The sequence below is a fragment of the Anomalospiza imberbis genome, chromosome 1 (assembly GCF_031753505.1).
Source record: "Anomalospiza imberbis isolate Cuckoo-Finch-1a 21T00152 chromosome 1, ASM3175350v1, whole genome shotgun sequence".
Taxonomy (NCBI): domain Eukaryota; kingdom Metazoa; phylum Chordata; class Aves; order Passeriformes; family Viduidae; genus Anomalospiza; species Anomalospiza imberbis.
This window is the reverse complement of record NC_089681.1, coordinates 15,607,287-15,625,623: the sequence shown is the minus strand read 5'-3', so window position 1 is coordinate 15,625,623 and position 18,337 is coordinate 15,607,287.

The window sequence follows — 18,337 nt, the reverse complement described above, 5'->3', positions numbered from 1 at the left end:
TGTAGTTTACCTCATCTGGTGTTTATTGATACAGTACAAGGCTGCCTAATGGACAATAGTGGCTTTTTGCACATCAATACTATGGGGTACTGGATGATACTATTAGAACACAAATCAGCAGCATATGGACAACCTGGGCAAACAATGAAAAAATTGGGTTAGCAGTGTAATTAATATTGCATAACATGTATTTCCTGATTTGCAGCCATCTTCCTGAGTGCTTATAATTTTGGAAAGACAGATCTAGTAGACAACAGTGATGGTTAGATTTTAAAAAGTTGGTTTACTGTAGACATGGTACTATGTCTGTGAAAGGACCAAGAAATAAACTGTGGTCTCTCTGGCAGATTAAAACTTCAAGACCTGTCTGCTACAACCTAATTTGTTACTGTCATCTAGTCAGAGTAACATTATATAGCTAACTTTAATCCAGACAGTACTTCACTACCTTTTTTTTGAGGAGGTAATAAGGGAGTCGACTCAAGACCGGGGGGGATGTCTCAGGTTTAATCTGAGCTCCGAGGAGCTCCCAATGCCATTGTATCGACAGCCGAAAGTGCCCCCGAGGCTTTCGCAACAGCTCAAATACCGGGGCAGTAACCAGGGGGAAGGGACGCCCACCACCCAATGGGGGGATTCGGGGGAGTGGAAGGCGGAGGGACAGACAGACACACAAACCAATGGGGGAAGTTCAAGGGAGGGACCCCTGGCCCTCGTCCGCTCACTCGATGCCCAAGGTGGAAGATTCTGGGAGAGTGGGATGGGGAGCTGAGTGATGGACAAGGTACCAGGGAGGGGACAGGGGAATGACTGAGCATTTTCAGGGAGATTGGCATTGAGGGAAAGGCGGGAAAGCTCGGGGTGGAACCACCGTGAGAAAATGGGGGGTGAAGTGGCAAACCATTACAGAACTGTTACAGAGATATAAAAACACAATACAACAGTAAATGTCTTATATAGAATAAAAAATAAAATAAGCCAGTTCCTTTGAATAGATGTCAGTCACAGCTGTACCTGTGAAGGTCCTCACTTCAGATATGTTGAATGTAAAAACTCAAGCTCGTTCTGTGGTGCAGAACAGTGTTACACTACCTCTTCCTGGTTTAAGGAAAGTTTTTATTTTATTTTCAAAATCCTTAGGTTAGTCAGCAAAGCCTTTCTTTTGTTGCCAAGGACAAAAAAAGTTTGAAATTGCATTGAATAGTGTCTTATCTGCAGCTTTTGAGGCAATATTGTTGCTTCTTATGTGTGGGAAATCCTACTAGAAACTAAGGATCCAAAGTTAATATTTTTAAGGTATATTAACAATACCAGTATTTTCATCAATTGTTTGGATGCAGTTCAAAAGGCACTTAAAAATCACTACTTAGAACTAATATGATATTCCTATAGTCCTTTTCTTGGATCAGATGTATGGACTTTGTCTCTTTGCTTTTAAAGTATGGGTGAATTATTTGAATCTAGGAGAATATCTTACTTTGTATCAATTGTGGATTTCATGAATATCTAATCATTAGAACATGGACTTTGAAAATTATTTCATCCTAAGTAAAAACAGGAGTTTCCATTTGCATTAAAAACCACCCTCTCCCTTAGTAGAAAAAAAACTTCTCTTTACCAAGAATAAAACTCATAAAGGATTCAGAGGGAGGGTAATTTCTGGTTTTGCTATGAAGCAGTTATAATAATCACAGTCATCAAAACGAATGCCCTTTTAAAATTCCTTTTCTTCCTGAAGTGCCTACCTATGATATTCCAAACAATTGAGTCTGTCTCTTGGCACCTACTTAAGATATCCTTGGCAAATGAAAACTGAATTAACAATAGCACTTTTAAAATCCCTGAGGCAAAATTGAAATTTTATATATTTATAGAAGAAAACAGTTATTCTCCAAATGGCTGGCAACACCATCTCCAGGCTATCTAGTAACAGATGCCAATGAAAATGATTGCACATTTCTTTATTCTCACTAGATAACCTTCAGGTATAATGATTTCAGGCTCTTTGATTTTCTGGCTTACTTTCCATACATATTACATGCACTAGCCTAAACACCAAAGGTTGTGTCTCAGTCACATGCAGAATAGATGAAAAATATACCTAAGATTCAATTTAGTGCACTGGGTTATTGTATTCCATGGTGTAAATGCCACATCCCCCTGAGGAACTGAAGTGACTGCAAAGGCTGAGTCTGGCCCTTCTCAGAGATGGTAGCTGAAGCCCAGAAAAGTCCATTGAAGTTTGTGCTGTAACCCTCCTACTTGCACTGGCATATTTTTGGGCAACTTTTGACCATTTGCCTAACTTCACCCTTTGCTAGGCCCAGGGATTTTCTCAGTGCCTGGGTGGCCTTTGATCTCTGACTTGGCAAAGTAGCTCTGCCTTAAGAGTCACTAGAGAAATCTTGCACTCACAGCTGTAAATCTGGCCCCTGTGTGTAAGTTCCTATTAGGATCCTGTTTATCTAGGTGACTCTTACTTTTGTTGCATAGTAAATTAATTGACTTAAATATATGGGAAGCAATTGCTCAGACATATTAATGATATCTATAATATAGATTAATAAATAATACATATATTGTTTATCATAGTGTGTAATTTATCTAGTGTGCATTATGGATAATGGTGTTTCTTTTATGCCTTTAATATTTGAATACACAGAAGTATCTCCGGCAATATTTCTTGCAGTCTAAATTCTTATTGTCAGAATAAAGAGAATAATAAAGTATCAAGAATATTTCTTACTTCTAATGAAGACTCTAAAGTCAAATTAGTCTACTGAAAACAGACTAATTAGATGGGCATCATTATGTTCATATCACCTAATATCTCAAGAATTTTCCTCTCTTGACTCCTAACAAAAAACTTAACAATTTCTACCACAAAAATGCTATCCCATTTCTATATACAATAATCTAACAGATTATCTACAACTGTTTGTATGATAATCTGATTCTTTCCTAAATTAACAATAATTTGCATAACCTGGAAGTAGAGCAAATATGCATACTCTTATTTCAAATGAAAACAATAAACCATTAAACGAAACTGATCTTAACAATATTTCCTGAACCACTCATTTAATTGCTTTTCATCGTAATGATTCTTATTCTTGATTTTCTGTATCTTTTGTTTATCAGTATTTCAATTCTAGGACTAATCCCATCCTATGCCATTTGAAATTGGAATTTGCCTTTGCCTGAAATTCAATAGTGTAGTTTTATTGTTGTAGCAGGCAAAGGCTCTGCAAGGCCTCCCTGGCAGTCATTCACCTAAGATAAGAAATGCCTAGTCACGATGACTGGACCAAAGTAGCCCTCTTCCGCCCTCAGACCCTTGTTATCTCTCTGTAAGGCTATAGGTCGTATTCTCCTCAACCCTGGCCATTGGACAATTTCCAACAAATCTGTACCCTATATAAACCCCCATCTCTGCCCACTTAGGCAGAAGAGCTGTCACTGTCCCCTTCACAGGAGCTGAAATGTAAGGACACCACTGTGGAACCGCATAAAGCCTTCTCTCTTTCTCTCTCTCTCTCTCTCTCTCTCTCTCTCTCTCTCTGCGTCTGCTGAGGCACTTGTGAGCACAGAGCTGAAATCACTAAGAGCTGAATTCACCAGAGCTGAAATCACTCCAGAGTTGCTCACTAAGCTTGCCTGCAGCTGGGAGACAAGCCTGAGGGACCTGGACAAGCTGTGCCTATCAGCCCAGCGCTATCCAGGACACCTGTGGCAGCTCAGGGTCGGACTAACCCTGGGGCCCCAGGCCTCTTTATATTGTATTACATTTGTCTGCAAATATTGATCAAAAAAGGATATTTGTTTAGAATGACATCTTCTAGGCAATGTACATGGACTATCCTAGTAACAGCTAATAAGAAGTATATCAGTGATATCCTAGTTCCCAAAAAAAATATATTAGGTTAAAAAAATTATCTGTTTCATAGTCCTCTCTGTGTCAATTGTTTCAGCAGAATTACTTGCTGATAGTAGAGGCATATTCTTAAATACCTAGCAATTTAGAATAATAGAATTATAGAATGTTTTCTCTTGGAAGGGAACTGAAATATCATATAGTTCTTACCCCCTGCCATAGGTAGGGCATCTTCCACTAAACCAAGTTGCTCAGAGCCCCATCCAACCTGGCCTTGAATGCTTCCAGGGATGAAGCACCCACAACCTCTCCAGACCACCTGTTCCTGTGCCTCGCCACCCTCACAGTAAAGAGTTTCTTCCTAATATGAAATGTAAATCAACTCTCTTTCAGAACATGAAACCATTGAAACCATTACTCCTTGTCCTATCACTTCACATCCTTGTTAAAAAACCCTCTCCAGCATTCTTGTAGATCCTCTTTAGGTACTGGAAGGCTGCTCTAGTGTCTCCCAGGAACTCTCTTTGCTCCAGACTGAACAACCCTGACACTTCCTCAGATGTAGAGACAAGAATGTCCTGCAAGACTATCTCAAAACTCAGCTCAAGTCCAGGTAGATGACATCTGTTGCTCTTCCCTTACCCACTGACACTGTAACCCCATCACAGAAGGCCACCAATTCTGTCAAGCATGATTGGCCCTTACTGAAGGCATTTTAGCTGTCACAAATGACCTCCTAGTTTTCCATGTGCCTTAGCATAGTTTCCAGAAGGATCTGCTCCATGACCTTGCCAGGCACAGAGGAGAGACTGACCTGCCTGTAGTTCCCTGGGTCTTCCTTTCTTTCTCTTTTTAAGAAAAGGGATTATGCTTCTCCTTTTTCAATCTGTGTGAACTTCCTTGTACTGCCACAACTTCAGATGGTCAATATCCTTTTCATAAGTTTACAAACTTTCATAAATTCATACTTTCCTAAACCTTTAAAAAGAATGTAAATAGTTGACTCCTGATGATTCTGTGGAAATGATTATGCTAGATGTGTGTCAATAATGGCTCTGTAATTTCTCATATTTATATTCCAGATAATTTATATGAAAAACAGCATCAAGTTATATGTCCTATTGTTTTTTAAAACCTCTAATATTACAGAATTGGTATTTTTCTTTTGTAACTTCCATTTCTTATGTTTTTATGGTCTTCTTAGATTATATAAGAGTAGTCACAAATCAGTTTATATTTTTAGACAATGCAATCTGAAATATATATATTTATTTCACTTCCTGGCCTGTGGAATGAAGACAAAGTTTACTTCCTATAATCATTCTTAGGAAAAATTTGCCACTGTTAATATTTAGGAAATTCTATGCTGAAGTGATGAAAAATATTTTAAATTAGGATGTCCTTACTTTTGTTCGGTTTCTTCCTTGTTTGGGCAACAATGAACCTCAACATGACTGGTTGTACAGCTGCTGTCACAGATCTAGAATGGCAATCCTGATGTTAACCACATGTAGAATTTTTTTTTTCCCTGAGGTTATGCTTTGATTGATGTGCAGCATTGATGTCACTAATGTATTCAAGAGGATATTTTCCATTTATTTCAAAGGACTGTAGATTCTAACACAACTTAAAACACTGAACACACTACATATCATTCCTCCATTGACAGAAAATCTTTGTCTTCACAGCTACCACTAAGGAATCTTCTCAAACTACAGGATTACAATACTGCATCTGATTCACAGTCTGATAGACTTCTCAATCAAGAGCTTGACTGAAATTTTTTAACTCCAACCTTCATAAACTCTCCTTTCTACAGTGAGAAATTTATTGCAGGAAATAATTTTGGCTTTTATCACTTGTGGGAATGTAAAGAAAATGGAAAGGTAGAAAGTCACTCAAAAATGTATTTTAGGGGCTATTTAGCTATCTTAAGATTTGTTTTACATACATCTACAATATATAAGAAGTAGAGATAAATGTGAACGAGTTAAAATGCAAAGTACCTTCTCAGTATACAAAAGCAGCAGAACTCAGTACTTCTTAATATTTCTACACTTGGTTCAGTATATATATTTTCCTATTTTGCTGGAGGAATATAATTGCTTTTAAGGACATCCCCACCCCTTAACTAAATTAAGGGGTTTGATTTTAAGCATTGTAAGAACAATTTATTTTTATCTAGAGTCAGACTTCAAATGTAAATGTCCAGTCCAAGCTAGCCATATACAATGGAGACAATTGCCTCCAGATTATTCAGTAGAGATCTAAGGAAGGATGCCTACATTTCTGGGACAAAAACAGTTGATCAATGCACAAATGTGCTTCACAATCTCAAGAGAAAAAAATTTCTTGTATTTTCTGACCTAGGCCACATATTTTACACAAGACCTTCAATATGCAGATTTATGTCAGCAATTCTTTTTTTAATAAATACTAAAGCACAAGACTAGCAGGCTAGTGCTACCAGCAGTCATAGCAAAACTCATACCAGTATGAAGTACATCTTAAAATTATCATCTAAATATATTTTACAGGGAATCTATAAAAAATTATAGAATGCTGTGTGCTAACCCTGGTAAGCAGCTCAGCCCTTCACAGCCCCTCATTCACTTTACCTGGTGAGATAGTGAAGAGAATTGGAATGGTAAAAATAAGCAAATGTTCGGGTAAAGTTTAATACATAAAGCACACATGTAAGCTATGGTTTTGCATCCAAGAGGGGTTTTTTGTGTGTTTTTTTTTCAGGGCGATAGGGGGATACAGAGGTAGCTTCTGTAAGAAGTAATCCAAGAGAACCAATGTTAGCCCTGTCCTCATAAGGATCCACAAGGTTTTCATTATATTTTCTCTATCCTGTCCAGTTGAGGAGAGGAAGATATATAGCAGCTTTAGTAGGCACATTGCGTCCAGGAAGGATTAAGTCACCACACTGTGCATGTGAACAAAACAAAAAAAGTAATTCCCTCACCCCTTCCCATCAGCTGGTGTTCAGTCACCTCCAGGAAAGCAGGGCTCCATTGCATGAAAGAACGGATGCTTGGGAAGACAAATGACATCACTCTGAACATCCCCCTTCCTGCCTCTGTCCTCCAGCTTTTTTTGCTAGACACAATGTCATATGTTATGGAATATTCCTTCTGTGGGTCAGGGTCAGCTGTCCCTCACAACTTCTTCTGGCTCCAACCTATTCACGACCAGGACATCATGAGATGGGATTGACCTTGTGTAAGCACTGTTCAGCAGTAACTAAAACACTGGTCTATTATCAACACCATTTTGGTCACAAATACCAATCACAGAACCACACAAGCTATTACAAACAACTCCAAATTTATCCTGATCAAACCCAGTATATAGAGGAATTGTTAAATGCATTTATAATAAAGAGAGATTAAACAATAGCTTTCAAAATACTTAATAGACTGGCAATAAATTATAAAAGTTTAAAGAATTTATAAAGTAGGTCAAAAGCTTTCAAAATATTGGTAAATAGTAAAAAATCACATTAAAGTTCTTTTTCAGCAACTTTTTTCCCAACTGGAAGTTAAAGAAAGTAAATAACATGTGTTTTTCTAATGGCATCAGTTATTCATTTACAATCTTTCATGACATGAAGTAAGAAATTGAATAAAATAGGGAAAAATGTGAGTCATGCCTTATTTGTCTAGATGCCTCTCCTGAAGTTAGAACCATCTGCAACATTTATTTGCTACATTAGACAAATGAATGATTTTTCATTCCCAGGGCAAAACCCATTTTTAATTTAATTCAAGAGCACGTAGAATTTGTCCTCTGTAATGACTTCTGCAACTATTCTCCTTTTACTCTGACTTTGCCTCAGGGCCCTAAATCTTTAATCTGCACAATACAAAAAAGGTATCCTTTTACTAATCAAAATATGAACCAAGTTTCAAAAAAATGGAGTATTTCACTAAAACATACAGCAGATATACAGAAAAAATTCTTAGCATTCAGCATAATTCCATATGTGTGGTGATGTCAATTATGTCAGGATGTATCTCATTTATCATTGTTAAACCTTTACCTAGATTTATTAGATTCAGGCAAATTTAGTGCAGAAAAATTTATCAAAGGGTTTTAAATACAAGGGACTCCACAGTATGACTCAGTAAGTTGCAAGGCCACAGTTAACCACATGCTAAAAGACTATTTAGAGGAAATATTTCTATATACTTTGTGCTAATATTCTTTTCCTCTAACATAGAGAATAAAAAGTGAGAAAATATGTATACTGTATATTATAATATGAGAATATATTTTCTCTATACTTCTGTCTTTATATTCCTGTTGTATGTTGTACTAGTCATTGTTGCAGATAGAGTAAAAGCCTAGGAAGGCCTTTCTTCTGATCCAGCATGGAATCATTTTCCTATGTTCTTAGATTCTTAGCCTCATTTACCTACAGGGGAAATATCTGCAACAGAGTTGCAGGGTGCCCAGAAACTTTTTGAAGAGAGTAGATCCAGGCAATTTTAAATTGTGGCTCATCTGACCTGTTGAGTAATACCTCTGTATTCAGAAAATGTAGCACTTATAAACTAAAAATCCCAGCCAATAGGATGCATTATCTTTTGCATTTGTGCTCAGTGATTATGTCTGTATCAGACATTTTTATCCTCACTAGTCCTGTGTGGCCAAACAAAATGCAACAGGCAGCTGGAATACATTTTTGTGTGATATAATTTTTATAATAGGCTTCTCTGCTGATTGATTTATTGCAAGTATAGTAGGAAGTGAGGCATTTATTCTTTGCCACCAAATAAATTGACTAGTCATGATTAAAATTTTTGTGGAAAATGACAAAATTTATGGGGGCAAACTAATTCTCTCAGAATTCCCAATTCATTAGCCAGCCTTTGACTGGCTCTGTCCTGAAGACCTTTGTTAGGACCTGTGATTTCAGTGTGGTTTGGCATCGTAAATAGCAAGGTGGAGTTGAGCTGTGCTCCTGCAGAATCTCATGGCTGATTTAGTCTATGTTAATGAGCAGAGCTAGATCTTGAACTTACTTAATATTATGCATAGTTTATATGAACATTCTGGCAAAAAGAAATTCTATAATTTTTTTTATTTATAAAGATGTATTAGAGCTGCTTAGTACATATGTATCAATCACTACATTTCAAGTGTCTTCTTTCTGGCCATGCTTAACTGAGTTACTTGCATGTGGAATTTCACAACTCAGTTATTTTTCCATCAAATTCATATTGCAGGAAGAGTCATCAAAGACAAGGCAAAAAGGACCATAGAGTAATGCCAAGACTACAACAATGGCTGGATAATGATCTGAAATTTCATCCTCTACAAATATAATTTAAAAATCTGAATTCAGGAAACTTACGAAAATGAAAAAATACTTTTCTTGACAGGAAAGAGAAATTTCTAAACCTCCTATCCAAGTTCTAAGTGTGAGAACTACGTCAAAATATCTATCCAATAAATACTACTAAGGGCAATGGCAATTAAGCTCTAAAACACAGAATTCAGAACAAGGCAATGATCCAAGTGGTTAGATACATAACAATACATACAATATATCTACAACATGGTAACTCTTCTACACTGAGTGGCTATTCAGATGAAGAATTAATTCTTCATCTGTGTCTAAATCTATTGGTAAATTATTTTCTTTGTAACTTTTGAGAGGGAATTAAAGTATACAGTGAGCAAGATATAAGTTGGCCATCAGCACACCAGCAATAACTTTCATGGTACACACAATAATACTTTTTTATCTGTATTATCTGCTAAACACTGCTGTTTGGAGGTTATTCTTCTCCATCTCTTAATAATTTACCCCTTCCAGAGGAAACAAAATCCACTAAGGTTTGTGGACAAAGTGCTCCAGATGCGTTCACAGAAGTGCTGATTACAGAGGAACAATTATGTCCTGCAACCTGCAGGTTGCATTCTTGCTCATAATGTCCAGAGAGCTGTTGCCTTTTTTTACATTATTTTCCTGCAAAACTACTTTCTGATGAGTTGGACTGCAGCCTGTACTGGTGCATGGGATTTTCCTTCCCAAAGGCAGGATTTGGCATTCATGGAACTTCAGTCAGATCACTCCTCCAGTCTGCTGAGGTCTCCCCAGAATAACAGTCCTGCCCTCCATCTAATTGACTGCTAATTTTGTATCATCTTCAAATCAGCTGTGAGTGCTTTCTAGCCCATCTATCAGTTTATAAACAAATGTAAATTGGTATTGGCTGCACTTGTCTCTTCAATGACTGAAGACAGGCTACCAGCAATTCTTTGTACTGCTGCCACAAGCCACTGAGCCTGGTGGTCCAGTCAAGTATCCACCTGCTATATAACCCACTGTACTGGATTTGTGTGCCCATATTTTGGCACCAGGGGCCAGGAGCTGGCTACAGGGGCTTCTGTGAGAAGCTGTTAGAAGTTTCCCTTATATTTTCCCCAGTCAATGCCTGGCAGCTCCAAGACAGACCCACCACTGGCCAAGGTCAAACCCATCAACCAGAGAGGAAAAGCCTCTGTAATCATATATTTAAGAAGGCAACAGTTACTGTGCAGGATCAAACTGCAGAGATAAGAGGAGTGAGAATATGTGAAAGAAACAGCCCTGCAGACACCAAGTTCAGTGAGGAAGGAGGAATATGATGCTCTCCAGATGACAGTAGAGTTTCATCTACAGCCCTTGGTGCAGACTGTGGTGAGGCAGCTGTGCCCCTGCAGCCCATGGAGGTCCATGGTGGAGCAGAGATCCACCTGCAGTCCCTGAAGGGCCCCATGCTGGAGCAGATGGATGCCCAAAGTAGGTTGTGACCCCATGTGAAGCCTGTGCTGGAGCAGGCTCCTGGCAGGACCTGTGGTCCCATGGAAAGGGGAGGCCATGCTGCAGCAGGCTTGCTGCAGGACTTGTCTCCTTATGAGCAACTCACTCAGATATGTGATGAACTGACACAAAATCCATTCTCTGTTCCCCTATGCCACTGAGGGAGAGGAGGTAGAAAATATCAGTAGTGAAGCTGAAGAAGGGAGGGGTGGGGGGAAGGTCTTGTAAGTTTTAGTTTTGTTTCTCATTATCATACTCTGATTTGATTGACTGTAAATGAAATTATCTTTTCTCGCCAGGTTGAGTTTATATTGCCCATCATGGTAACTGGTGAGTGATGTCTTCCTGTCCTTATCTTGACTCACAAGCCTTTTGCTTTATTTCCTCTCTTTTCCAGTTTAGGAGGGGAGCGATAGAGCAGCTTTGGTAGTACCCTGGAATCCAGCCAACATCAACCCACCACTTCCACTGATACAAATAATGATAAATATTGCTGCAAAAGTAGCATTTCAGTAGAACAACTATCCCTTGATTAGTCTGGCCAAAATTCAGTTTAGCTGGGAAGGAGCTATGAAACAACAGAAACTTAGGATTTTCTCTTTTAGCCAGAGACTGTATTTACACTGAAAAAACAGGGATTCTAGATAGCTAGCTTAGGTTACAGATTCTTAAAATTGAAAAATTTAAGTGAGATTAATCCATTCACACTTAAGGAACTTCCATCTGAAAACTACAGAGAGTGACTGACCTAGGAATCCTTCAGAAACAGATCCAAATATCTGCAGAGGGACCTATAGACCACCAACTGCAGAGGACTTAAAGGACAGTCTGAATGCTCAGAAGTATGGAAAAGTTCTCACATAAGGAAACACCAAGGAATCCTAAGTTGTTTTGCCTCTGCAGTTCTGTATGAGTCTGTGGTGGAGATGTCAAGAAGCAATGAGCCTGAATTGCAGGAAGAAAGGTAAGAATCAGGTGTTAGGAAAAGGCAAGTAAAGGAAGCACTTGAGCACACTGCTGGATATAGCTGTGGTATATTTCAGTCCCTTAAGAACAGACTAGAGAAAATTGCAATATGCTTTGGGGTGCCTTCAGTCTCAGAATATCTCCCAGTCTTATTTTCTATATTTGCCAATGCTGTGGTTGCTGCATTAGCAGGTGCTTCTAGATAAACACATCTCTTTTTTTGTGACTAGCTGGAGGAAAACCTTTTTCCCTCTCATCAAGCATGAAGCAGCTGTGTACCAAGCTATTTGATCAATCTGGACAAAAACATAAAATCTGGCCCTCAAGAACTCTTGCCTTGACAGCAGGCAGCATCACAAAATTACCATTTTCCTTCCTACTGTTGGTAGAAAATAAACAATGCATTAATTCTTTTATAACTGGTATGAAAGAGTTCTATAAAGGAGCAATAGATTTTTTTTTTTGTATAAAATTGCTTTCAAGCATGGGATTATTTAACCAATAGTTACCATTCACTTTTAAGAATAATTAAGCAGAAATATTAGAAGTACCTAAATTAAATAATCTTTAGGTCTACATTAGTTTAAATTAAATAATTGTTGGTACTTGGGCATTTCATCAACCACAATATTGTGTTGACCAATTAAGTAAAATTAGTTAGTTAGTTAGTTAGTTAGAATATTTCTTTTCTCAATGAATGAAAAGAATCTAAGCTGGTCTTTCTGGGAATGTGTGTGTTACAGATATGATGAGTAAGGCACTCATTATGAATTCATACTTATGGCTGGTAGTCCACACCACTTATTCTTATGGACATGTTTTGGGTACATATACCAAACTATCTAAGAAACAATCGTAAATAAATCCTGGATGCTCAATACTCTTAACAAGGATACATGGCTTATGGCTACATTTGAAAGTAAGTTTTCCCAATTCCTTTAATATATTATTTATATTTGCATTCTATTGTATTGGTTTAGTTCTCCTCAGTGTGAATTTGACTTCTTTGAGGAAATATTTCATATCTATAGAGCCCTCATCTCTAGGTGACCTTTAACCTAAACGGTTGTGTCCACCAACAAGACTGAAAATGCAGACCTGATAGGAAATGAAAAGACTTACTAGCTAACCATTAAACAGCCCTGTTGTGAACATCAGAACTGACTGGTCATCAAGACACATATCCTGTGCTACCTAGAATTGTCAAGGAAAAGATCAATGCCTCAGCAGCTGCATAGACTATCTGTGCAAATATGGCAACCTCTGCTGCTAGCAGGGTTCCCCAAGACAGGTTGCTACAATGTAAGAAAGAAGACATTCACCTGGAAAAGTTCAGCAGAGGATCTATCATAATACAAATCATCAGGCACAACCTCTATTGCAATAGGGAAGACACACACTTTGTTCAGATCATCTTTCCAGAATGTCAGGAGGCTAGACCCAAAATCAGATATAACTACAGAACTAGAATGGTTAACACTTAAATGTTGTGCAAAACCTGCTGGACTGTATAAATGTAGGAAATCAGTTCCTTCAGAAAAATATGACATTTCTCTGAATTTAGAGTACCACGAAGGGTTCCATGAGTGGCATTTTGTGGATCCAAACATGAATTTTATGTTCTTTGTGAGTGGAACGTGGATGACCAGATTATGAGATTTATCAGTTGATGAATAAACCACTATATTCTTTCCATCAAAATGCAAAACCATCCAGTGGGAGCCTCAGACTTATGCAGAACAAGGCAAGCCACAAGGTATTTTCATCTTTTTCAGAACTGCTGCAGAAAATTGCATCAAAAATCGCATGATAGCTTTACAGATAATATCCCCCAAGTACTCATGATTCCTAGACAATAAAAGAGGAAATATGATGAAGTTATGAAACTAAGGGACATATGAATGTTCATTTGTACTAAAATAAAAGTATGAGCTTTCTACATATTATATTCTTTGCACTTTCTTAAGCTTTCCTTCTGTAAAGCAGGAAAGCTTTCCTTTTGTAAGCATTTCCTCCAGATAAATTTTGTTGGTACTAGAAATTTTAAAACTAAAAGAGCTGTATAAGCAGAAAGCTTATTCTGTTATAGTGGGGAGTTCATATATAGTTCAAGGTTGGAAGGTAAGGAAAGATGAAAGTGAGGCCTCTTCACTTCGACAGCTGAATTCCAACAGCAGTTGGAAGGGGGAGATAAGATTAAAACCTCGACCATTCATGAAATGTTCCATTGAGCTCAAATAGTCCTTATCTTTTGGCTTTATAAGATAAACTTCTCTAGCACAAACTGTAATTATAGGAAGTATTTCAGGAAATTGTTGCAGTATAAAAGAGCATTTTGCAATAATAGCCAGGGTAAATACTGTAGACATTAGCAGGTTTAGCTCTTCTGAGGCGTCCATACTTACCCTGGTCACTGGCTGATGTTCAAGGGGAGCAAAAATTTGTTCTTAAAGATTATTGAATATTTTTGATAACACTTTGCCAATACTTACTTTGTAAATATTTTATAATAAATCTTTTCCTTCTTCACCCCAGAATTAATTCTTCAGACATGTCTCATTTTCCTTTTCCTACATTAGTATATCTTCAACTCCTCCTATAAACCTTTGTAATCTTATATTGCTTGAAGCTAATGGTGAGAGGTACCAAAGAATAAATCACCATAAGTCAGTGCTAATTTTTGTAATTTATATTGCTTAATGAATCCATGGAAAGCAAAATATTTTTAATTTTACTTATTTTAATCAAAAATCAATAGGATTTTTTTTAGAAATAGGCTAGAAAAATTTGATCTTATCAATACATGCCAGCTAGATAATTCAGTACTAGTGTCATATATTTTGCATGCTAACATAACATATCTTGCAGGTTAAAATTAGGTTATTGTCATTTTATTTCTCATGATCCATAGAATTGTGATTAACTAATGTAGTTAGCAATTGATAAGCAAATAACAACAACGGTAATAATAACTAGAAATACTAACAGTAATAAAGCCTATAAGGCACATCCCCTTTTTCCCCCATGTGTAGTAAGTGCCTCACTTCAATGACTGCAACATCTCTTCCCATGGCCCAGGTATTGCATTTAACTATCATGGCATAGTAACACTACGGAATACAGAAATAAAGGGGATGCTCAGTATGAAGATGGGATTGTTTTGTTTTAGCCCTCCTTTTCAAGTGGTAGTAAACAACATTCCCACATGGGCAGTCCATATTGCCCTGTTAATCTGTTTCAATTGTGCCATGAGGATCACTCAAAACAATTAGTCATAGGAATTGACAATTGAGTTATATCAAATGCTCTTGGATTATATGTATAAGAGTAAAATAATTTTGTAAAAGTTCTGCTTTCACAATGATGCAATATGTAAATGAATCAGAAGGGCTTTATCCCAGACTGCAAAAACATAGACAGACAGCTAGCTAGCTAGATAGATAATTCTTATGAAGAAATTTCTAATCAGCACTAGGAGAATTCAAAGCATTATTACTAGCTGTTAATTTATTTTCATTGTTAATGCAGGACTTTTAGCTATTCACATTTTTCATTACATGCAGAAATAAATACCGCTTTCTTATTAAAAATTTCTTATCAAATTAGATTGCAATGATTTTTTTTTGCATGCTGATTGTATATGGGTCAGGAGGAACCAGGTTTCAAACAGCTTTAGGGGTCTTCTTGCAAAGTCATAATATGTATTAGGATGGAAAATTAGAACCCTCCCTTTCCTTTCTGTTTTCAAGACTTCTCTATATCCTAAAAATCACATAAACTCTGCAAACCCAAACCACCACAACTGTCACAGTTACTAAGAAATTTTGTTAATTACTTTCCTAACCTTCTCTGGTTTTCTTTGCTGACTGATTCATTTTCATTCTACACATTTTGTTCTCTCCAGCTGCTTTACATGGTAGCTTTCACAGACTCATTTAGCATTGCTGAGGTTTCCTCACCTTGTGCTGACAAGGATTTTAGAGGCCTGTGGCTGGAGGCTGGTGTTCAACATTTACCACAAGTTTGTATAAAGATCTGATCACCAATATAGTTAAACTTCCTTAGAATTTCTTCACTCTAAAAAAATAAATTATCCCTTCAGAACAGCTGTGGATAATGTGAGTGCCTTTGTTCTTAGTGGATAAGAAGCATTTTTGACTATATTTTTTAAAATCTTTGAGATTTTGTGTTTGCAAAAGAAAATTAAAAAAAGAAACCTAGCTTTAATTGTCTCAAAATTATTATCTGTAGTATAAATTCATAGGCTTGTAAAGATGTTCAAGTTCAAATAATTAATTTTTAAAGCATTTTAAACCAATTAGTTCCACATATTCTTTTTAATAGAAAATGTTCCTTTTTTCTCCAGCACTTACTAGTTCACTGACATTACCAAAGTTGTTGGAAAAAAAATAATTATGTCTTAGCAGCAGCAGTAAAAATGAGTAAAAACTGACATATGTTCAAGTCTCAACTTTATATTCCAAATTGTTGAGTGTACAACTAAAAGCTGTTCCAGTCAACAGCTTTTACTGGAACTAATCTGAAGCTTCCACATCCAAACTGACTCCATGCATTGGGTGCAATTACCTATTGCAATCCACTGTTGTGCAGGTAGCTTCTTACCAAAAGTGAAGACCAAGAGTCTGTTTTAAATTAACACAGCCAAGAGCAAAAACCATGCTCAGTCCCTCATGCAAGCATCTAGGAAGCAAAGAGCATGCCCAATGGAGCCACTAAATACAGAAAGGATATTTATATGACAATATAGCTGGATGGTATTTCTTGTATATAATGTTTACAAAGAAAGAGGTTTATGATTTGTTTTTGCAGTGACTTGTATATTTTAAGGAGTCACTGCCATAAAAGTATATGAGTAACCCACCAACCCTCTTGTACTGATAGTCAAAGCCAAGTACATTCAGCAAGTTTGAAAAGAGTACATGTGAATTTCCTTTTCTTGAAGTGAAGGAATATGTATAGTGGAAATGCAATCACAATACAGTCTGCTTTAACCTATTCTTACAACCCTTTTTGATTTTTCCTGTGCATGAAAGAGAGTGAGGCAATTAATCTGATGTTCTTGGTAGGGAAGTGAAAGCTGTTGATGCTAAAATACTATTCTGGCAATAAGGAATTTGCCAATAACCCCTTTAACTACATTTTTTCTGAAAGGACATGACTGTGGTGTCGTGGACAAGCAAGAGGATTATCTTAAAGTAGCTGAGAAATACCCATAAGAAAGTTATGTCCTGAAATCTTTACCAGGGACACAAGAAGATGGGGAAAACGCTAGAATTAACTTAGTGCTTTCATGAATTTATTGTAAAAAGTGAAATTATTAAGTGAATTTCATGTTCTCACATATACTTCACCACAAGCAGATACCAAAACTGAAAAAAAACCATTCAGGATTCTCCTTCAGAGGAGAAAAGCTCTATGAGAAGGAAATTGATCCCACATATCTTCACTTTCTGCTGGTATCTCATGGAGATTAAATTTTAGTCCATGGCATGGTCCAGGGACAATTCCTTTAAGACTGACTTTGTAATGATTATTAACATAATTTACCCCTGGCCAATGCACTTCTTCAGACCCGCTGCTTCTCCTTGCACTAAAGATTTCCATAGGGAGAATGAGTTATGATTCTCAACACAATTATGAGTCTTTTTTATCTCCATCCCCTTATATACAAAAAAATTTATTTACCTGGTAACTCTGGTGCTATTATATTCTCATTTCTTATCACACAACATGGCCAAAGGGTAGAAGCTGCACTTATCCTGATCAGAAGAGCATGTGGCTCAGTAGGGACACAGCAGGAGTAGGAAAGTAGAGAGTGCTGCTGTCCTTCTAAAATGGGATACTCTAAGGAGCATAGAGCTGTTACAACCTTAAATTAAATGTATAAAATTACAGCCCTAAACCTGCTCCCAGTCTTTGTTATATTCATGATGTGACCTGTGTTAGCTGGTCACATCATGAATAGCTATCTTTCTAGAGTGATTGCACAGATTAAGGTTAAATGAATAGATGTCTTAAAATAGATTAGACAAAATAGAATAAAATAGATAAACAACTATGAAGCTCCCAGCAAAATATTCCATACAATCCTTGAAATGTTGCATAGTTAAGTTATAAGCTCTCATTTAAGAAAAAAACATTTAGGAGTGCTCCCAATACCATAAAATGTTGCTACTACATATGTGAAAATGATTTATAAAACCCCCAGAAAAGAAAATGTTTGGTTTTCAGATGTTTTGCTCATCATGTCACATATTTTGTTGCTCTCTAATTCTTCTCTTCTCCCAGACAAAAAGAAACTTTGCTGTCATATCTATTGTAATTATTTGCAGTTCCTGTTTGGTAAATTTAGATGCATCCAGAGTGGTCAGATACCTCCATTAACTACTCTCCTTGTGGAGACTTCTAAGGTGATGTGACTATTCCCAGTAAGAATAATAATATGAATAAGGATATTATGAAACTTTAGTGTCATCATATCCCTAACACTATTACCACTGAATCCAATCTGCATTTTAAACTATTTCTGGCTTCACTGCCACTGGCTATATTATCATCATTCCTATTTCAAAGTTCCCCTATATCTCAAGAACATGCACTGAAGATTAATGATAAAATTATCACATGGCTCAGAGGGAAATACCCGGTAATTTTTT